This window comes from Dasypus novemcinctus, chromosome 9, assembly GCF_030445035.2.
Source record: "Dasypus novemcinctus isolate mDasNov1 chromosome 9, mDasNov1.1.hap2, whole genome shotgun sequence".
Lineage (NCBI taxonomy): Eukaryota > Metazoa > Chordata > Mammalia > Cingulata > Dasypodidae > Dasypus > Dasypus novemcinctus.
Window position 1 is genome coordinate 57,245,787 of NC_080681.1, and position 24,492 is coordinate 57,270,278.

Genomic DNA, 24,492 nt, shown 5'->3' on the forward strand with positions numbered 1-24,492 from the left:
CAGGAGAATTAACAGTGTTACTAAGGTTTTTATCCTGAATTGATGAAGAATACCTTATTGGCAATCAACATAGCTAACATATGTACACTGAGAAACTCTAAAGGGGTTCCTGAAAAGTGGGTCACAGAACAACTAAAGCAGTATTTTGCCTGGACTAACATGGATTTGTGGTTTTAGAATATTAATATCCAAAATATTATTATTGAAAGGAAATTATGTATGTACTAGTTTAATTTGTACTAGTCGCTACCACTAACATTATCATTAAAATGCACATGTCATTGGGTTGGAACATACATGCAATGGAATTTCTGTTTCTTTTTTGACTATGAGTAATTTTAGGAGAAAACATTAACAGTCACAAGACAGTATTTCTTATTCACAGTGCTGAAGTTTTAGGTGCTGTTTTATATCTATTAACTAATAAAATAGTCTACTTACTCTCAAGGGTTTCATAAATGAAATGTATAACAATAATCAGGTTTTGAGGTTATGGTTCTTAGAAATTGCAAGGATGAAGCAAGTGTATATAAAATGAATAGAGGGATTTTGAAAAAATGGAAATTACATGGACTTCTTTGCTGGCTACCCTCATTATAAACAAATTGAACTTATTTTTAAAGAGATCTTAATTTTTGAATATGCTACTGATGTGGGCTATGGGTGGAAGGCTCTGTGTCTCTTCAGAGATAACTAAGTTGTTTGACTTGTGGGTGTGGAACAGTAAGAGGCTGCAGTCCTGCCCTTAGGGACAGTGACAGCAGGCTCCAGTCCCAGGAAATGTTTAACAAAGCAAGGGCTATAAACTTTAAGTATTTAGGGGAAATGCAAAAACCAAGGCTTATCTAGAATGTCTGGAGTCCTTGCTAAAAGCTTACCTAAGATGTGGAAGAGATATATGCTAATTGAAGCCTATTGAGAACTGAAACAAAGGGACCATTTGGCCTTTCCTCTCTGTATAAAAGACGTTTGAAAATCTTGTTCGAGGCTCGGGATTCAAACTGAAAGCTCCCGAGTCCGGCCGGCCGTCAATAAACCATTTTTCCTTCTCAAAATCATTCCTGAGTCCTGGCCTCTCTATACTCAAATAATTGAACTTCTCTTAAATTCCACAACACTACCTCCTATTCTATTATAGTTAAGTTGCCTGTGGTTTAATATCTTTATTAGAGAGGAATATCAAAGTTAAACAATCAAAATTTAGCTGGATGGATTTACAAGATGTTTTATAGGTCATCCTTGATTTTATAGCAGGGTTAGGACATTCCAGCACCAGTAATTCATATTTTGACATTAATCTGAAATCAAAATATCATACTACTATAATATTTAATTAAAAACTCCTCATTTTTCAGCATTTTAATAAAATATTTAGATATTGATTTTAGAACACATGGATTTTTATTATTTCATAATACAGCTATCTTTGTTATGATATCCAAAATTTCTTCTGTAAGCAACAATAAAATTGAAACACAGGAAATTGCAGTAGTAAATGTGAAACATTTTTGACCAAGTTACTGCTAGTATGTACTACTGACACAACTCAAATGAGAATATTCTGACTCTTTGGGGAAAAGAGAGAACAAGTATAAGAAAGATAGCCATTAGGAGGCAAATTTCAAATTCAATTTTGCAAGTGCAAGAAAGAAACATTAAGCTATAATTAAAAAAGAGTTACTAGAGACCTCCAGAAAGCTTGAAGCCAATTTAATTAATGCAACTACTCTACTTTACATTCTACATTATAAAAAAAATCAGTGATCTGTATTATCAGGATCCCAAAGTTTATGGAATTTTTCAATATTCATTTTATAAACTAAATAAGATTTTATTTTTAATGGAATTAAAGGAATCTTAAAATTATACCTCTAATGTGAGGTCCATGTCAATGACCCTGGTTTATACATTATGGTATAAATAAATCTTCACATAGATAACAAGAGTCATATGTGGCCATAGGAAAAATTAATACCACCTACTTAACCTGTTTTAATATATCCAAAAAAGTAGACAGAAATATTTGAAATTATCTTGTGGAGGTTGGATGTCCGTAAAAAGGAGAATTACATTGTCAAAACTGCCAAGTAGCCTATCATGCAATCCTGAAAAGACTAGAGCCATTAGGGTGCCACAGGTATTTCAAACCCTTTCTGGAGAAATTTCAGGTTTAACACAGTAGGATCAAATCCAGTTACAGGAAGAATTCGTCTTAATAGGATGCCAGTATCCTTTCCATTGAGTGTTATTTCAGTGGGAAATACTGGGAGAGAGTACTGAATAGAAAGAGAAATAAAAGGAAGAAAGAAGACAGGGTAAGGGAGCTGGACAGAGGAGGAGATTCATTTGGCAGATAACAGAAGTAGATTTATGATATCTCTAAATAACCTGATATAAATTATCCTAATCAAGAATCCTTGTAACGAATATAGTTTAGACACCTAAACTGACTAAAAAAATATATAATGTGGAACAATTTTTTAGGTGAATTTTTAAACTGTTGGTTAAAATCAGAAGGCTTCACTATTAGAAAATTAATGAGAAAACTTGATGAGTTCAATAAGGACAAGAATTATTTTTCTTTGTGTTAACTGACCAACATTTTACTGCCTTAATATATCTGTAATTTTTATTCATATGAAGTTTATAAAACTTTGACAATAAGCATCCCATTAGATAATCTTACATGATTAAATATTTAAGTTCCAATATATGCTTATCTTTAGCAAATGCCCCAAAGATAATTCCAAGATGGTATTTGGAGGCGAGAGTCATTTTAAAAACTTACTATATTATTTCTAAGACATAACAATTGATAGTTATTAATTCAGGGAAAATCTTTTCAGTCTTCTTACACTGGTACTCTATCCTGTTAAAACATCTTTGTATAAATTTCTATTTACTTTAAGAAGTTGTATTGCTTTGTACAGCTCTTAAATAAGCAATGAGGCAATAGTGTACATGCTAAAAATCATGAACTATCCATCCCATCGTTCTCTTATCCATCCATCTCTCCCTCCATATGAAACAGTGTATTAAATGATGATCAATGGACCTCTAAATAACTAAGAGATGAATCTGATCTTCCTTTTTAGTGCTGGTTTTCCCATGTGGAATGGCGCTAAAGAGGCTTATGAATATGCATTTCACAGTTGAATGTAAAAGCCTGTACATAAGATACAAAAGAACAATACTTGTGTGCACTTCAATTGGAAAGTGCCCACCAACTATTTTATAATGAATACAATCTCCAGGAACTATAGGTTTGACACACTGTTCAACCAAATTTAAAAATGGATGCCAGTGATTTATTCTGCTATCTTAAATAGAATAAATTTGTTAAATACTTTTGTGTAAATAGTATATTTTAAGAATAGTTTGATTTTATTTCCAGAATGTCATGTCTGTTCAAATGCACAAACCTGATGTAATTATGCGTCACTGACTATAGTTCTTGTTAGAGTGGTCAACAAAATTGACAAGCTAGAGCATAAATTAGGAAAATCATTCAGTGTAAAACTACAGTTCAAGCAGGTCTGGAAATTGTGTTACGTTATCTTCAAAGTTTTATAAATTGAATAAGTTGTACTTCCTAAAATTGGAGTAGACATCTAGTCAGTATTTTTTTCCTTTGGCAAGAAATAGGTAGGGTTTTAAAAGATGCACTTTATCTCCTGTTTGATGCTCGAGGTATGACAGGATAAAACTCATTTTACATGAAATCAAAATACAGCTTATACTGTGAACTTTTGCAAACCAGTTTGATCAGAACACTCATTAAGAGTAATAGAAATTGAACATATACAGACACTGTTACACCACAACAAAATTGAAATCTCTAATGTACAGGATATTACTAAGCATGAAAGATTCATGAGTTGAGTTTGGATCTTAAAATTAAAAGATACATAATTTGGTTTACAAATCAAATCGATCTTTCTAATGTTTACAGATCTTGCTATTTTATCATATGATGCTGGAACTAGGAAGCTATTTCTTTACTGCTTTAACCTGGCTAAATACATCTTGAATAAAATAAATGGATGATAAATAAATGCCCGTGTGATCATATTGGGAGTTTATAGCAAAAAGTTAAATGGGAAGATTGAAAAGATATCCTCTCCTGCTCTGTAAATATTTCCCTAGCACTCTATCTTGTTTTTAAAATCTTTTCTCAGTCCTTCTCTCCCATACACAACTGTTCTTTGGGTACAAAAAATTGAGGCGCCAAAACTATGCTCTAAGTTGGTCAGTCATTATTCATTATGTTTCTAAAAGACATTTGTCTGCGTTATAGGTCTCTAGATGTAGCAGGTTGGTTTTGTATAGCTATTCCTTATTTTACACAATTATTATGTTCATAAAAAAACATACAAATTGAAATGAGTGTCATTGAGAAGCAGAATAATTTAGTGAAGTGAATGGATCAAGGCATGGCTGCCTGGGTTTTTATCCCAACTCTGCACTTGCTGGCTGAAAAATACTGGGCAAGTAACAACATCTCTGTGCTTTTTTTATATGTAAAATTGGTAAATTTAATAATAATAACAATGCTTTAAGAAGCACAATGTATTAAAAAAAACACCTGACACGTAGAAATTTTTGTCTTATAAGTATTCGCTATAGTATTAGCACTAGTCATGCTTTTCTATCTATGCTGAGTATTTAAAATAATATTGGACCTTGATTAATTTTTAATGTGAAGAATTTTTTCAAAAAATGTCTTTTTTCAAGTACATTCAGTGTACGAACTCTGGTGTCAGAGACTGGTTTGTATCCTGGCTCTTTCACATCCTAACTTGATGTCCTCCGGCATGTCACTTTACCTCCCTAAGCCTAATTGTGCTTATTGGCAAATTAGATTTAAAAATAGCACCTCATAGGTGGGTTATGAGCATTCAATAGGGCAATGTAGATCAAGTGTTTAGATCACTTCCTGATACAAAATTGTGTCCTTACCATTGTTATTTACATAAATGTTATTATGACAAACACTCCTTAGTTTAACTTTTTGGTAAGTATATGCTTCAGATATGGAGGTATGTATGTATGTATTTATGTATTTATTTATTATGAAGCCATACTTGAACCATAAGCCCAACACTTTCCTATTGCCACTGCTGCAATTTAAGTTCTTTCTCACCCTTTTCAGAAAGGATCTAAGAAAGCACATACATTGAGAAGGTGCTCAGTTCCCAAAGCAGCTGCTGCAGATTAATTTCATTTGTTTACTTGTCTGTTTGAAGTTATGGCAGATAATAAGCAATACCTGTATTTATGTCTAAATCTGTGGGAAAGAAATAGGTAGGCAGCTACTGTATACCCATAAAACAAGTCAAGCACCACCTTTAGGGCCATTCACCAAATGGTGGGTGCAGTAGAATAAGGATTTCCAGGAAAATGTACAATTTTAGAGAGGTAAAGAGTGATTTAATGGTAACTTACCTGGCTGCATTCAGATCCTTACAACTCTGCCTACTTCTTTGAATCAGAATTTACACATCTTGAAATTTATCCTTAGCAAATAAAAGTACGATTATTTAAAATTTAAGTATAAAGATGACCAGCAAAAAAATGAAAAAATAATTTTCAGTCTTTTATGATTACACTTCCTTGAATGCTTACACTCACTGCCTGTTTATGTGTAAGAAAAATACAAAAATATTTGTATGTGTGTATCTATACCTGTATTTACCAAAATAACAGCAAAACAGTAGTAGTAAACTTAAGATGCTAGGAATTTGTTTTTCTTAGGAATATTTGATATTTTATTTGTAGTTAAATATAATATTAAATGATAATAATAATATAAAAACATAATCTGGAGTTAGTAATTTACAATTCATATACTGCAACTAAATATCATAATCCCTGGCCAACTCATGTAAACTCTGTTTCTTAGTTTCATCATTCGTCTAAACTAGAAACATAAAAATGTACCTTCTCTATCTTAAAAGATTGCTGCAGAAATCGTATGAGATGAAAGATATGAAAATGCTCTGTAGTGCTAAAAAAACAATTTAACTGTCAGACTTTAGAGTTAGTGGCAATAATAAAAATAATAGTGATGATTCTTATCCCAAATGATTTATGGATACAGTGTACCTTTGCCTTTTTTTTTTTTTTTTTTTTTGAGAGTATATTCTCTGGAAACACAGATCCTATTAAAAGCCTATTCTGGGCCAAAATTTAAACTAAATGCATCATAAATTGACAAGAATGATGGTATTTGGACACCACTGATGAAAGAATGGGGCCAGCGATAATGGAAGCTGTAGTGCTGAGAGCCACTGTGCTCTGGTTTGATCCCAGCTGGCCGAACCATGGGAGCCTTTGCAAAGACACTATCAACATATTGCTTGTTCAGTCAGAGTTTATCTTGCTTCAGTTACTGGTGCACTGACAAAGCCGTAGAGGTAAAGAAGCCTCAGCTCCTCTACATGCCTGGAGAGAGGATTAGAGGGTTTCTTTTCTTTAGGTAACTGTGTCTGGTTTCTGTACTTGGAGGACTTATTTTTTAATAACCGAAGAGAAAAAGGCAAAGTGAAAAATGTTCTTTCTGAGTAACTGGAAAGGCAATACAATTTGAGATAAAGGCTTTCTTCTACAAAATAAATGTCAGAGACTTAATTACCCATCACGTCCTCTGCATTCGACTTATAGTCCTGTTCTCTGGACTAGCACAATTCGAGTCAAACTAATGCAAGAAGAAAGGATTTTATTTTTACCTTTCAGGTAGTTCTTTTTCCTCCAATATAGGAAATTTTATGTAACGCATCTCTTGAATTGTTCTTTAAGCTGAAATTGAGTCCTTAAAGCCATCTCATCACTGAGCATTATTTTACAGGATGGTGGCTGTCGAAAACTATATTAAACCTAACACTTGCCAGCCTGCATCGCACAGGGAGATTCTCTGGGCTTTAAGTTTTAGAGACAACCTGTAGTCAGTGTGATCAAGCACTGAAATCTTGACAATGTGGATGGTTACCACATTGAGGGCTAATAGTTATGATTTAATTGTGTACATGCATGCATAAACCTCTTACTCCCTGGGTACTACTTTTTGGATGGCATATGAGATAATTTTATAAGCTGCAGAAAGTTTCAATCTTCATATTTAAGTCTACATTGTTATAGGTAATACTAGAAACCACACAGTGGAAATGGTGTACTAGAAATAAAAGTAGCTTTAGAATGCCTTAGACTAAGGCTCAAATTCTGACCCTGCCACTTACTAGGTGTGAATTTGGGCAAATCAGTTTATCTGTGCTCCAGGGACTTCATGTTACCTTCTAGGGGATTTTAGAGGATTAGAGGTTATATATGTAAGATACTGCATCTTTTAACTCATTGGGATAATAGATAATCCAGGGAAATTTTTGAATTTCAAAATTTGTCAAAAAAAATGATGGCTACAGATGTAGCTTCAACATAGATTATCTGTTTCAAAATAAATTCTATAGCTTGCTCTATTAGAAATTTCCAAAATATATGTTTCTTTTCTAAAAAATACAATATATAGAAATTCCTTCCTTCCTTCTTTCTTCCTTTCCTACCACTAGTTTCAGTGACATTAGTTAATAGTGCTCCACGCAGTTTACAGACAAATGTTTAACCTCTTGAACAAAGAAGACTGGAGCTGTAAGCAAATTCTCTCTGGACATGGCTACCCATCTGTTAATTGATTAATAACACTATGGGGACAGGCCCTGGTTTTCCTCTTCAGGACAAGTTATCTTGGAAAAACATTCCCACTCGAGGCTCAACAGGCATAGGCCATGGTTAGTTCAGTTGACAGGCAAGTTCCTGCCCCAGGTGTTGGAGACACAGTTAATATGTCCTTACCTTAAATCAGAAAGCTATTTGCTAGAGAGAGACTACTGAGACAAATGCAGACCTCTCCATCTCTGAAGTGAGACTGAAATACTAAAAGAAGCTACAAATGTCTTTTAGGAGTTCATCAGTCTAGTCATCGGGTAAATATGTCTCCAACATCTTTTGTGACCACTTTATTTTCATAAAATATTTTCATATTTTATTTTCATATTTATGTTTACTGAATTCATTTAGCTTCTTCACACCAACTTAGATTCTGGGCATTTAAAGCTAAAAAAGGATGGTCTTTTTCCTTGCAGAAGAGGAAGAGATATAAACAGGAATAGTAAAAGGTTTAACACCTAATTAATGTCATTGCTATTGAATGTGATAGGTCCTCTCTTAGAATCAAATAGGGAGTGATTAATTCTGCCTGGAAGGAGTCAAAGAATTGGTGATATTTGAGTTGGACTTGCCAATTTAAAACAAAACAAAGCAAAATGGGTTTGAAACAAGGGAACACTCTAGGCAGAAGAAACAAAATAAGCAAAATCTGAGAGAAAGAACAATGTTTAATTATTGGAACTGTCCTTACAGGCAGATAGTGTAGCTTGTTTAGAGTGGTAGTTTGTGAATACAAAGGTGGGGCCAATTTGGAAATGTCTTGAATGGCATTCTAAGTAGCTTAGACTATATTCTGGAAGCAATAGGGTGTTATCTATTTGGAACACATTATTAAGGAAAGAAGAGGATAAATGAATATTTCAGAATTTTCCATCAGCAAGTGGGAAATAGCCTGAGCTTGGGGATTGGGCAAGCAGGAGATTGTAGGCAGGAAGCCCATTATGAGAATCTTAAAATAATCTGAGAAAGGAGCATAAGAAAATAAACATTGCACACAATCTAGTTTTGCAAAATGATGTAGTTACTGCTTCATAGAACATGGTTTTATTATCTGTTGAATGTTAATTTAAGAATCTTCATGAGGAAAGAAAACAATAGATATAATTCTAGATAAGTTATTTGGACAAGACTGAAATTTGTGTGAGAACCTTTTAAAAGGAATGTTTAAAAAGTTTTTCTCCTTCTTCCATAGTCATTATGGGGGAGTCTGATCATTCAATCATGCATTCATTATTATTTGATAAATCTGTATGTTTTATCTCCATCGGTTACATACTGTGCTTGGTGCTGAGTGTTGAATCAGACCAAGTCTTGAGCTATGGACATCTCACTGTTAAATGACTGAAAAGAATTGGTGCTATATGTCCAAATATATTGTGATGATTCTATGTTTGGAAATCCTGTGGGTGGCATTTTTGGAAAAATTCACATTAAATGTCCAAATAAATGCAAGTAATTTCAGGACACAGTTGCTTCATAATATGCTGATGAAATCATTACGTATTGCTGATAATGAAACAGATGAAATTGTGCTAGATCATCAGTACAATCAGAGGTTAACTTACTGTGTTGCTGTACTTTAAGATAATTCTGGAGCACAAAAGACAATTTTACATCTGTAGTTCAGTTTGGAAAAGGAGTGTGTTTACTTTCTTTTTTTTTAAAATTTAATTCTTTTTAAAAGTTAAGTCTAGAGTTCTCACAATAGTGTATCAAACATTTCATTGGAGATAAGGAAGTAGCTATGTCATAAATTCCAGCCCAGAGTGAAGAAATCCATAACTGACCATTTATTACCCATTTTGAGATGTGGCATATTTACCCACAAAGCCTTTGCTCAGCAGAAAATATAGTTTGGGAATAGGTTGGACATCTGAGAATGTGTTATGGAAAAAGTTAAGATAAGTTGCAACAGTTCTGTTGCTGAGAAAGGAAAAAAATTCTGCCTCTGTAGAAATATTTATCCAGAAAGTAAATCAATTTTTACAATCCAGTCTTTTCAATATGGCACTGCTTAATGGCCAGGAGTCTGAAGTTTACAGAATGGAACATTTTGACTGCCACAGATGTATCTATCTTAGTTAATTACATGGAAACTTTTGGAACTTAAGTATTGTTTATTGTTGATGTCCGTCTCCTGCTGTGTGCTTCTCCTATTGAATGTCTCAGAATTTTATTTATCCCCAATTTTAAAAGAGCTTTCTATAATCCAGGAGCTTATCGTATTAACGCCTCCTCTAAACAAGGGCAGAGATGCAAATAAAGAGGTTATTAAAATCGGCTGTAAAAGACATAGATCTTTCATTAAAAGTTTCTAGACAGGCAGAAACACATAAGCTTAACTCAAGGAGATTAACATGGTTAGGTTAGAGGCTAATTGTGTTTTGCATCTGAAATGTAATAAAAGTTCGTACCCTTTGGGGGGAAATACAGCTAAGGTTCATCAATTTTTACCATCTTTAATTCTCCAGACCCTGAAAAACTAATTCAGAGCAATAGTATGGCTAGTTAAGATGATAAATCTCTAATTAAACAAGGAGTTATCTTCTTAAATGAATAATCTGTATCTAGATCTCAGTGTGTCTCTGCATTTTTAACTGTGTATGGGGGGAAAATCAAGGTAGGTTCATAATCTTGGAGGTAGCAAGGTTGAGTTATTTTGGAAATGCTGTTGACATGAGTGTGAATTATTAATATCGTAATTTCCTAAAAGCAATTTTTGCCACTTCATGAATATGAACTTTATGAAAATTTTATTATAATTTTTCCAGCCAATTACTTTGTCAGAGGAGTGCAAGATGGATTCTTAAAGACTGCATTTCTGTTTAAATCATGGTAAAGTCTGAAATGCTTCAGGCACTGTCATAGAGGGGACACTGGTCTATGTGTGAAGCAAAGAAAGTAATCAAGCAGGAAGGTGTTCTCTCTGTTCTCAGTGTGGAGTTTTGCTGCTTGTTTTTATGTTTGTGGAACATCCATTAGGAAAAATATGATTTAACATGCATGTCCTATAAATATATTAGTAATACTCAACTTCATAATTATTAAAGCATGCTTGTTGAATGAATGTTCAAGGATATTTTCAATCTGTGGTATACTAAAACTGAGAATTCTTCCCAATATATGAGCAAAACTAAGGAAAGAGAGAAAATTAGTTTCATTTTATTTCTTGTATAAACTATCTTTCAAACTATCTATTAAAACTATTTATTACTGTAGCAAAATTTGTTCTCAAGTTGTCTGTGTGTGTAAAATTGTATATTGGAAAGCTAGTAAACATTGATAATGTTAAAATAGCAACAATTTAAAATAAAATAATAAAAGTAAGTTAAACTTTAAACAAATACTAAACATTAGAGGGATGAGGAAATTGGGTATAATTCAAAAGAATGTCTGGAACTGTTAAATAACAGCTCAATGTATCAAGGTGAAGAAGCTTTTGCATCCCAAAGGATGAACTGCCTATAAGCCTACAAGTGAATGCTTTTTTAATAAAAGAAAATGGAATGTGCTATGTATTTAGACCATTTTTTGTGAACTTACATTATTGCAGAACTTTGTCAGTTTGGATGCACATATTATTTACCCTAAGTTATAAAACTAGAATATCAGGGATACTAAGAAAGAAGTTTCAGGTTTTAACTAGATGCCTTCCTCTATTCACCTGCTTTGTTGACATCTTGTCACAATAAATTCACTGAAAGTTAAAAGTAAGAGAAAGGCAACAACAAAATGAAAATCAAAATCAATGTTTTACAGTACATCTGGGGACTAATCTGAAAGACAACCTTCTATTTGTATTTCCAATGTGTTTTTTTCCCATTTTGTGATATTGTGAAAGGAAGGTCTTCATTAGATACCTTTGGTGTTTACAATCCTCACAATGGAAATAAAAAGGAAATGAGATGTTCCATTTTTAATATTACTCATATAATCATTATAGAGTGTGAAGGCTAATTCCCCCCACAAAAGTGCATGAAAGGAATTAAAGGAAACAATTTGAGCATTTTAATTCTTCTCATGCTTTTCAAGGAGAGGAATTAGGCACCAAAACACAAAACAATTATATGTGTAATTTAAAATACATATTGATTTTTTCAGAGCAATAAATAGGCAATGGCACTAAAATATAAAACTTACCTTGAATAAATGAATAAATGAAACATTTGTCTACCCAACAGCACAGTACTTTAAGGATAGCTATATACTAGTGCCTAGCTCACTTGGTATAATAACATGAATCCAGGTCATTCAAATTTTAGAAGAAGCACATGAAAAAACAAGACATAGCCAAAATTACTCTTTGAATTTTCCTTTTAACTCCCCACTATATTTCACAATTTACTGCTACATTTAGTTTGAGACCACTTGAAATCCCAGAAACCTTGAATGGGATCAACAGCCATGAACAGCTGAACTGACTGCAAATCAGGTGCTTTGCCCGCTATCACAGTCTCTAGTGGGAGGATGCTTTGAATTCTCACGTTATCTAGATTATTAAGGCAGGGCTTCTTTTGGTTCTCTTTGCCAAGATCTTTTGCCTTTGACACTTTCAAATGCAAACAGGTTTGTAACTTCATTTATGAAGTTTCTTTTCCTTGACTGAATCATATTAGAAAAAAATCCATGTTATAATGGGTACCATGAAGTGTCATATGAGTACCAAGGCCCTGAACCCAAAAATAATTGTATCATGTTAAACTTGAATGTTTGTCCTCTTAAGTTGATTGTGTTCAGATGTGCCCAGTTAAGTAAAGTGCTGTCTGGAAAATAGAGTAGAAAATCAAAGAGTGGGGGGTAGGGTGAGAAGAAGGGACCTTTTCCTCTAGAGTTTTCCAAACTGTCAAGGATACCTCTTGGTTCTTACGCCCCACAGACATTAAACCATACATAATTGTTAGGAGTAAAGAATGAAAAATCCCTATTTTTTGTCTATTACTAAACCCTAACAGTTATGAATGTGTTCCTTATCATGACCTAAGAAACTGTGATGCATATGAAAACATTTGAATGTTCCTATGAAATACAGCTAACTAGACCAGTCAGTACCAAGTGTTATCCATGCTAATCTAATGTCTAGAAAACTGAATACATTCTTTACAAACTAAAGTTGAATTTAAATGCACACTACCCCATAATATACTATCTGAATTTTGCAGCCAAGTAATTTAATAGGAACTCCCTCCTTCCTAAGGTTTAGACTACGGTGAACAACTTGTGTAATTCATCATTTTATCTACTTATTCATCCTTAGAACCCATAAATTACATGAAGTACTCACTATAATACTTAGAAATAAGACACTACCACTACGTTCAGAAACTTTCAGCAGGTAGGGAGAGAACCCTTTAAAGCAGAGTAAAAAACGGCTGAGGTAAAAACCAATGTATTAAGTGCTATGGGAACACAAAGGAGCGAGAGAACTGGCTGTGCCTCAGTGCAGGAAGGCTTGACAAAGAAAGTAACTGCATTACTAACATTATACTTAGTGGCATGGAAGGACCCAAGTGTAATTTACTTATGTGGAATTAGTAAACAGTTCAGCAGTAGACTCAGTAAAAACCAGAGTCTAATTGGACCCATTATTGGACAAGTAGAGGAAATTTAGTACAAACAGACTTCAAAACAAAAGTTAGATTTCACGTGCTATTAGTTCTCCCTTGAACCACTGTTATATGTAATGAAAAGGAGCTAATTCAAGACAATGAATTATTGGCTACTGTATTGTATTTTAAATGTAACCAAAGGACATAGAATGGTGAAGTTATTATTAATGGGCATAAAGAGAGATGTGTTTCTTAAAATAGTACCAGTGAGAATCTAGGGAGATTTTTATTACATTGATGAACTTCTAAAGTAAATCTCTATAATGCCAGCAAAAACCTCATTTAGCAGATAGATTATTCTAATTTCAATTTCCACCACAGAATCTGAAAGGGCACTAACAATACTAACTCTAAGAAGCTGAGAAGAAAAAGCTTTTCTCCCATGTTCTGATACAACCCTAGCCAAGGATATTCCTTTGATCTTCTCTGTGGTCATTAGTAGAGTAACCCTCCTTGCACTGTCACAAAAAATCCAATGAATGAATAGCAAATCGTTCTCTTATTCCATTTTTCAGGCATATTTTATTTTTCACCATTTTGTTAGTGATTTTTAAAAAAAGATTACATTTTGGTCCCAAAGAATTAATGGAAAATTAATAGAGAATGCTGGGTCAGATAAAGCTGCTTGAGAATCACAATGGAGAAGATAGAGACAATGTAAAATAAGGTAATCATTTGCCTGGTACAGGAAAAGGAATTTCATTTTGTGACATTAATTGAAACTAATTGTAAATGCTTACTTCAAAAAGCCTGATCTGGGGAGCAGCTGTAACTCAGTGGTTGAATGCCTGCTTCCCATGAACGAGGCCTCCTTTAAAAAAAAAAAAACGGCTTATCGGCATCATTAACTGAAGAAGATATGGTAAGCGCCATGTTTATTGCACTGTCATATATTACTGAAACCTGAGTAGATATTCACAATGAGTAAATAATTAGCATCAACAAAGAAAAAAAAGTACACAATTTAGCATAAAAAATCACATTTTGGAAAGGAAAACATGTGGTCCACATGTCACCTATTAAATGTGTAATCTTGCTAATTACTTAATTTTTGGAAAAGGCTTTGAAGATGAAAAGCGCTATATGTGTTAATATTAATATTTGAGTACTATAGTCTCCATAAACTAGACATATTTGCAAACAAAATACCTTCTCTTTGATCACTAGGGATAATTAGTGGTTTCTGGCCCCTTATAAAATTGTAAATCATAACTGCCCAAAATTCATAATAGAATTCCAACCTACTGATGTAGAAAGAGAACCCCTTTTTATGAAGGTTGAGGAGAAAGGTTTATTATATGTATAAATAAGGAAAGGCAGATATGTTCAAAGGTTTGTTTTAACCACATAGCATACCCAAAAAGTCAAATATCACGTAAAATGTCACAGCAAATTGGTAATTAGATACCATGTGCTTACTGTGAATAATACACAAAGATGTCAAAGACTGGAAGGTGAACTTTAAAAAATAAAGTTATAACCAAAATAAAAGAGATATATTTATTGATAAATAGGGCACCATGATACTTAATATGAATTAGTTACTTTTGGTGCAATTTTAAAAAATAAAATTAGTTTTCAGGTATTAGTTGCATGAAATCATGTGCCTTGGCTTGAAGAATTGAACTAGGCAAGTGGACCAATAAAATATTACAAAGAATCTGTGGTCTAAGATTGATGGTTCAGAATTTTGTCCCAAAATCCAAGAGAAGAAGTATCAAGATAAAGAAAACAAAGACAGGTGGAAAGTGCTGCAAAATAACTATAGATGTAAATATTCAGAAAGTCAAATGCGTTCAGTCATTTGCCCAGTGATGGAGAACTTCCTAAGGAGCTCACCTGAGTGCTGAAGGGTTTCTGGTTTAATGTGGAAAAGCTGTGATTATTTACTTTGCAATAGAGTAAAAAAGACATGTTCTCTACAATTATATTTAGTCACATGCTTCATTTTTAAATTTTTTTCACATGCTTTATTTTTATGCAGGAGCTATTTTGCTATAATTTTCTCTACCTAATGTACCCATTATTTTAAAATTATTCCCCAGAGCTAATTAAATTCTGTAATTTTTGCAGATTTAGATCCTATCATCTCACCTTATGGTTTATACTCTTTTAATTGCTTGAACAGTACTTCTGTCAGGAGAGATTGTTTCATTCTGAGTATGTAAGTATTAAATTAACTTCACCAAACATTTAACTGAGTCTCTACTATATATAAGGCATGAAAAAAATACAAATAAAATGAAAATGCAAAATGTCTATCTTAATTTTAGAGATACTGAAATCTTGTGATATTCAAGTTCTGTTGTAAATAATAAATATGAAACTAGTGTATATGAAATTCAAGACTTTAAAGGACAAAAAGAATGGAAAACAAGTGCAGTATCTAAATAATTCAAAATTTCTCATTTTCTCTAATTTATCTGAATAATTTAGCTAATTTCAGATAGACTTGGCTGGGATACATGACCTTTCAGCATAATGTTAATTACCTTACCATGGTTCCTAGAAATTTATTTTAAATAATGAATCCAGTGAATTATATCTAGGACCAAGTGTAGCTTATATGATGTGAATAATTAAAAGTGGTTTTTAATCTTTATGCTATGTAGATTCATAATTTAATTGGCAAGAGGGTAATCACTATTTATCCTATATTTAGGCTATTGATACAAATTTAAATATCAAATAAAATTATTTCTTTTTGATATTTAAACATGTCATATTATATGATTTCAAATAAGATAATTAAACTATCACATATAATTTGTTATTACATGATTGGCCTTACCTAGTTACCAATTCAATTTCCTTTACTCAACAATGAGGAAGATAAACATATCTTCCCACATAAAATCATTTCTCCTACAAACACAGGTTTCCAGAAAAAAATAAAAACAAAGTGTGTATTTGCATTTATTCATTTATGAGGCATTTTGAGAGCACATAGCATTTGCAAAGGCACTGTACTAGTTCATGTATGTACTGAATGCAAATATGAATAGTAACTCCCTTCCTGTGTTATCTCTCAAGCTAGTGACATGAAAAAAGAAAATACAGTAATACTTGATAAGCACTATCATAGTAGTAGAAGCAGAGTTGAGGTGAGAATGCAGAGTGTGGCAAAGCTGAGGCTGCAGAGGAAAGTGAAAACAAGCTCTGCCTAAAAGTTGAAATGTGTGGTTTTTAGCTAATGCAGTCACCAGTGCCACTGAGAATTCTATGGAATCTATAGAGGCCCCACCCTGGTAGAATGAAGCTATCAAGAGAAATGCACAATTGTACATAAAATCTATGTAATGTATTAGCATGCATTCTAGTCATAAATTAAGTTAAACCATTGGCAAAGCATATTATTGTTTTATGCAAAAGTTAAAGGCCCAATGCTAAAACAAGAAAAAAAAAAGAGAGCGAGAAATTAAATTTGTGCAAATTAAAAATAAATTAAACCTTTATTCTGTTCAAAACGAATTTCCTTGACAAGGCAGCTGCTGAATTGTGTATTTTTGTGAAACATAGCTATGTAAACATCATCTTTGATATATATTAATATTGTTTTTATTTGATGGAAATATGAAACCTTGACAGTGATAGCAAAAGGAATCAGGGCTCCTATAGTAGCTCCTCCCCCCAGGTAGCAAACTTGGAAAAAATATCTTATAGTTTATAATCATTATCAAGAATTGTGTCACAGGGCCCTCTATAAGGAAACGTTTGTTCATCCTTATGGCCATAAATACCCCCAAGTACATCAAGTCACCAAGAAGCTCTATATAGTCGTTCTGAAGATGAACTTTCTTTCCCTTGAACTTTTTACTCAAAGTTCAATTGAGAGTTTTGGAACTTGTACTTTGGAAAGTTGGCAAAATTCTATGTAGTAGAGATGAACTTCATATTCTCCTTGCATTTGTTGACATATTTCTTTAAAAGGCAGGCATTCACTCTTGCCAGGCATCCTTGTGAGAGTGACATCATCTTTAAACCCTGTGTGGCAATCCCTGACTCACTGTCATGATGCCCAGGGAAGACAAGATGACCTGGAAGTCCAACTACTTTCTTAAGATTATCCAACTCTTAGGTAGTTATCCAAAATGCTTCATTGTGAGAGCAGACAACATGGGCTCCAAGGAGATGCAATAGGTCTGCATGTCCCTCTGTGGGAAGGCTGTGGTGCTGACTGGCAATAACACCATGATACACAAGGCCATCCAAGGGCATCTGGAAAACAACCCGGCCCTAGAGAAACTGTTGCCTCAAATCCGGGGGAATGTGGGCTTTGTTCACCAAGGAGGACCTCACTGAGATCAGGGACATGCTGCTGGCCAACAAGGTGCCAGCTGGTGCCCCATGCGAAGACCACCCAGAACATTGGTCTGGGGCCCGAGAAGGCCTCCTTCTTCCCGGCTTTAGGCATCACCACTAAGAGTTCCAGGGACACCACTGAAATCCTGAGTGATGTGCAGCTGATTAAGACTGGAGACAAAGTGGGAGCCAATGAAGCCACACTCCTGAACACACTGAACATATCCCCCTTCTCGTTTGGGCTGATCATCAAGCCCATGTTTGACAATGGCAGCATCTACAGCCCTGAAGTACTTGGCATCACAGAGGAAAACTCCGCACTCTAGCTTCCTGGAGAGTATTTGCAAAGTTGCCAGCGTCTGCAGATTGGTTACCCAACTCTTGCATCAGTACCCCATTCTATCATCAATGGGTACAAGTGAGTTCTAGCTTTATCTGTGGAAACTTTTTATTCCTTCCTACTTGCTGAAAAGGTCAAGGCCTTCTTGGATGATTCATCTGAATTTGTGGCTGCTGCCCCTGTGGCCGCTGCCACCACTGCTGCTCCTGCTGCCACAACAGCCACAGCCAAGGCTGAAGCAAAGGAAGAGTAGGAGTCTGATGAGGATATGGGATTTGGACTCTGACTGGTCACCAAAAAGCAGCCAACACAACTAGCTTTATTGCAAAATGAGGAAATAAAGCTTACTTCTCTTTAAAAAAAAAAAAAAAAAAAAAAAGGCAGCCATTCAAGGCCCTGGCTCTGAAAAAGTTAACAACTTTCAGGACAGTAGACAAAAGTGTTCTCAGGATAACTGGCAGTGTTTTGATTTCCAGTGTATGCCAATTTAAAAAGCAGTGAGTCCCAGTCTTTTGTGATGCTCCATTCTTCGCAAAGGCAGCAAAGATGTGGATGTTGCCAAGCCTCACAGGTGCTCTGTCTGTGTACCAAGTTACCAAGTTTTTTCTTCCAAAGCTAAGTTTTCTTTGGCAAAAAAAACCCTTTCAACTTCTTATGATGTCATTGGCTCTTGTATTTTTGGAAGGACCCTAAAAAATAGCAAATCTTATTCAATGACATAAAAGAATACATGATAATAGAAATGCCATAACAATTTTGTGGATATAGTCACTGATGCTATTTTATTATGCTCCAAACCACAAATGAGCTGGATTCTTTCCAAGATTCATAGCATCACCAAGATCACTCCAAAAGAAGTATTTCTTCTTTTGCTTGACAATGTGAAGCTTAAAATAAAGATTTTTAGTTTGGAAAAATCCAAGTTTAAGCACAGTTGTACACTTTTCAAATCGAGTTTTCTTCTCCTGGCAGTAATCATAACTGGATTGTACATGTTCATCGTGGGCACATATCTTATGGGATGCATCATCAAAATTTTTGGCCTCAGACTTCTTTTCAGCATGATCTTGCTGTATGTTTCACAGTAATCATGTATTCCATTAAATTTACTGATTAAAAGGTATGTATTAGCAATGCAGGGAAGGGCTGGGCTTAAAAGGGGGAAATGGTAAAGACAAATGAGTTTATCTGGCTAAGAGTCTTCAAAAAAGAGTTAGGAGGTCCCCAGAGGGGTCACACTTATGCACAGCTCAACAGGATCCCAGAGACAGCCAAAGTAGACACAATCCCAGATACTGGTGCTCTTGAGGGCTATGGAAACACACAGGTTCTATGCTCCTGAAGGCTACGGAGACACACAGGTTCATGTCAGTTGGCTCTGGATTTCAGTGCCTTTTCAGTGGGCCCTACTTTGGAATTTGTGTTCCTGACTATGATGGAGTTGGACTCAGATGTGACCTTTCTACACATGCCACTTCTGTCACTTTTACTGAACCTGTGATTGGCACTGGGGTTGGTGTATACCCAGGAGACCTCAGTCTCTGGACTGGCCATATGCCCCCTGAGCCTCAGCAGAGTTGCAACTCCTACTGTCCAGTTTGCTGGACTTACATAGGTCGGCTAACAGGGAGGTGGAGATGGTCAACCACCACACCAGGGAACCAAGAGTGTCTATGACTCCAAGCAGGAGAATCACATTCACCAACCATGTGGGATCTAAGTGCCTTCTCAATATGGAGGTGGAGTGGACATCACCAACCCAGGGTCCACAGGATGTAGAAATAAAATGTGGATTAGAGTGAACTTATTGGTATTCTACTATAAAACTATTTTAACTAGCAATGGAAGAAACTAGCCTTGATGTGGAAAAATTGGCCACGGTAGTTGCTAGGGCAGGGAGAAGGAAAAAGGGATGAGATGTGAGGGTATTTTCAGGACTTGGAGTTGTCCTAAATGATTTTGCATGGACAGATGCTGAACATTATATATCCTGCCATAACCCACTGAATGTCCTGGGGAAGAGTGTGAACTATAATGTAAACTAAAATCCATGCGGTGCTCCAAAATATTCACCAAATGCAATGAATGTGCCACAAAATGAAAGAGATTATTGATGTGGGAGGAGTGGAGACGAGGCGTGTGGGGTATGTGGGAACCTCTTTTGTGTATATATATATACACATACATATATATATATATATTTTTTTTTTAAAGATTTATTTATTTATTTCTCTCTCCTCCCTGCCCCCACCCCGGTTGTCTGTTCCCTGTGTCTATTTTGCTGTGTCTTGTTTTTCTGTCCGCTTCTGTTGTTGTCAGCGGCACGGGAATCTGTGTCTCTTTTTGTTGTGTCATCTTGTTGTTGCTGTGTCAGCTCCCTGTGTGGGTGGCGCCATTCTTAGGCAGGCTGCTCTTTCTTTCGTGCTGGGCAGCTCTCCTTACGGGGCACACTCCTTGCACGTGGGGCTCCCCTACGCAGGGTCACCCCTGCATGGCATGGCACTCCTTGCATGCATCAGCACTGCACATGGGCCGGCTCCACACGGGTCAAGGAGGCCCGGGGTTTGAACCGTGGACCTCCCATGTGGTAGACGGATGCCCTAACCACTGGGCCAAGTCTGCCACCCTCTTATATTTTTTAATGTAACATTTTTGTCATCTATGTGTTTTTTTAAAAAGAAAGACGATTTAATAAAAATTTTAAAAATTAAAAAATACATAGGGACATTACTTGCAAAGTCCAAAGGTGTAAAGTTCCTGTAGATTTTTAAGAAGAGTAGGAAGTTTGAATGCTTAGCTTATTCAGGGAAGAGGGAAAGAAGAAGTCCAGAATATGAGACTATTGACCCCAAGGTTAATAAAGATGCTTGTGAGGGCCAGAATCTAAGTACAAAACAAAAAAAAACCTACATTTCGTCTGTCCTCTTCCCTTCTTTTATCCAGGAAAAATAATCTTACGGTGAATGAGGGCAAGATATTATTTCACTCTGAACAACTTTAGAATGTCATGGGTTGCTATTATTTAAGGTCAGATATGAAGGCTTGATTGACCTATAGAATCTGATTCCAAAATGGCTCACTCATATGCCTGGCAAATTGGTGCTGACTCTTGGAAGGAAACATAATTTCTTCTCTTTGTGAACTGGTGTGTCCCAATAATAGCTTTCCCTGGAGTTCGTGAACTAGCCTCAGAAAGCACATATAATCACTTTCCCAGTATCCTATTGTTAACACAGTCAGCCTTATTCAATGATGGAGAGAATTGTACACGGGTATGGATACTGGGGAGCAAAAAGTATTGACATCCATTGTGGATCCAATAATTCACAAGTGCTGTCATCATACCAATGGAACATCTAGAATAGTTACTCATGGATAGGGATGAAGAAATCTTTACTTTATCCAAGTCCATTAGTCTTGAAGTGGATCAAACTTTTCAGAGAGCAATCCATTGTTTTGAGGGTGTTAAGTATGTCAGCAAATAGGTCCAGCTACATACTTTCCATGGAATTCACTGTCAGACCAAAAATAATTATTCTTCCTTTAAGGTTCCCAACTTGTAAGTAATTATTTAAAATTAAAATAATTTAAAGTTATTAACAGCTTATTATTGATTTTTAATTTAGAAATATTTGTATGTATTATGTACTTTAATTTATTTACAAAGTTCTTCATTTATTAAAGCTTTTAATTCAGTTTTCTGAAGTTATTTTAAGTTTAACCTGTTTAATTTCATTTAAATATATATATTGTATCTATTAATTACTTTTAAAAGCTTTTATGATTTCCTTAAAATGTTGACATTTTCCTTTTTTACATAGAAAAATGCTGTTTTGTCTAGAAAAGCCATGGATTTTGACGGAATCAAATATAACAAAATTGAAGTTCATTTTATCCCCTATCAGCAGCCATTTTTCTCTAAGGCAAAATATTTTGTCTATCTACAAATCAACAACAACAAAAAATCTTTCCATCAGGTATAGAAGCAAAATTTGAGTACTTTTTTCCATATTAACAAATATGTTGCTTTAGCCATTCAAACTTGTTGCTATGACAGATTCAACCATTCTGGAGTTTAACCTAATTTACAGAGTGAAATAGAATACAGTGCAACAACAATTCAATTTTTATTAATGGCATGCAGTATGCTAGGAATTGGTATACAGAGATGAGTATATGATGATTCTTACTTACAAAATGTTTACACCATACGTGATTAACCTTCCCTCAGGTTTAAGGTTAGGGGCATTTAGGATGTGCACACTGATGGTAGGAACATGGAGAAATAAGCTTGAGTCAAAATGCTCTGTGGTGGGGTATTCTGCATCCAAATCAAAGATGTGTGCAAACGACTTCCCTCCTACAATTTCATATCCAGAGCATAATTTATGTTTTATATTATTTTATATTATATTTATATGATATTGTGTTAATATCTTTTACAAAATAGAATATTGCATATCATACATTTTCAATGTTTTCCTATGGTTATTTTTCTATGGATTTAATAAACACAATTCTGTTTCTGATCAGTAAGCCAGGCTACCACCCCTGGTCATTTCAGTATATCTTGGCACTTACCATTCCTTCTACCTGCAATAAACTTTCCTTTTGTTTTTTTCTGAGCTAGTTCACTTTCATTTTCTATTATAAGTTCATATGTTACATACTCAGAGAAATTTTTTATGACCACCCTAAGTTAGACCCCTCCCCAGTTTATTTCTGCTTTGTCATCCTATATATTTTCAGTCTTTTATTCTCTTGTTCATTTGCTGGCTATTTTGCTGACTCCATCATTACAATACTAAATCAGATTGTGATTTTAGGGGACCCCACTCTGGGGTGTTCCTTTCTGTTTCCTTGTTCAATTGTTTGATTTAATTTTCCAGAATGTCTCAATACTATGGTAAAGGCATAAAATAACTATCCTTCTGAATTAGGTTGTCTTCACTTTGAAGATTGCGTAGGATCAGCCACGGAAGTTTGGGTAAAGCTGAGAAACACATATTATTCCTTGCCAAGTCCCAAGAGAATTTTTACTCCTAATAAGGTAATGGAGTCAAGGCTTTTTCCTGATTGTCCTGCCCCATTGGGCATCTATTCAATGGTTGCCCACAATGGAAAAGTTACTGTGTAAATATGCATTGAAAAAATATGAAACTTGAATAATTTAAAAGGGTGAGTTAAAGCAGTGATTAACTAACTACATGCAGACCTATTCATAATACAAGATAGAAAGGAAAGTGTCTTAGTTTCCTAGGGCTCCTGTAGCAAAGTGAGACAAACTGGGTGGCTCAAAAATAACATAAATTTATTGTCTCACAATTCTGAAGGCTATAAATATAAATCAAGTTGTCTTCAGGGCCATGCTTCCTTTGAACTCTATAAGGTTCTACTGATGCTTGCTGATAATACATGGCATTCTTTGGCTTTTGGCATAACTAAGTCACATGACTGTCCTTCCTTCATAACAACACCAGTCATGTCAGATTAGGATCTACCCTAATCTAGCTTGGCCTCTTTTAAGTAATAGCTACTTCAACTAGCCTGTTTGCAAATATGACCTTATTTACAAGATAGGAAGTTGGATTTAAATACAACTTTTTTGGAATACAATTCAATACACAGGAGGAGGCAAGCAAGTGAAAGGGGTATAGTCCAATTTTTACCCTAATGAATATGCTCTTAAGTGAATCATTTAACAGAGAATTCATTTTTCTGATATGCCAAAAAAATGTGATTGTGGGTGAAATAAACTCTAAAGTTGCTTCCAATTCTAGCATTCTATACTATATGAACAGGCTTAACAAAGAAAAAAATTCTATGGGAATTGAATAATGGTCATATCACTTCTGGCAATGGAAAATAAAGAAAATCTTCAAGAAAAAATTTGCAGTTGAGTGGAGATATCATGAGTAGAGAGGATGGCTAGATTGTTTAATACATGAAGATAGACATGGAAGATGAGTGACAAAGAAGGGCATTGCAGATGAATAGAAACCCCTACAGAAGGAAAAGAAATTCTCAAAGGAATAATAAGATGTTGGTCCATTTTGGCTCGCTTGTAAACTATATTTAAGGCTACATTTTGGAGGTTTAGAGAATCACACTGAGAAGAGTTTATTTTCTTTCTGTACAAATTAAGAATGTTTATATATTTGGTCCTATAGTTTTCTTCTATACAGGATAATTCGTCGGCCTGAGGGAAGAAAGAGGAACTTTTAGGTATTAATTGTATTACTTTTAAGAATATAAATTTCTCATTTGGAAAATTTTGATTTCCAAGTTTTCCATAACTTTGGTGCATGAGTTAAATGGATTGCTTATAAAAGGGATACTTCTTGTGAATTTAAAATTAGTACTGACACCTTCTAAAACATATTTTGAAATCTATTTTAGGATCATATGTTACTATGAAAGCTTTTTGTGAGTTTTAGTAAATTACTGATTATCTATGAAATTAATGTTTACTAGTATGTGGATGGTGACTAATATCAATCTATCATATTGATATTGATTCTTCAG

General features: G+C 34.6%; 1 protein-coding gene and 1 pseudogene across 1 annotated transcript in view; both read left to right on the forward strand.

The window, feature by feature from the left end:
- The window catches only part of NEGR1 (neuronal growth regulator 1), a 923,741-nt gene that overhangs the window by 227,244 nt on the left and 672,005 nt on the right, over positions 1 to 24,492 (forward strand). The gene's annotated exons all lie outside the window — the stretch shown is intronic.
- Positions 11,181 to 20,084, forward strand: LOC131279741 (large ribosomal subunit protein uL10 pseudogene; annotated as a pseudogene).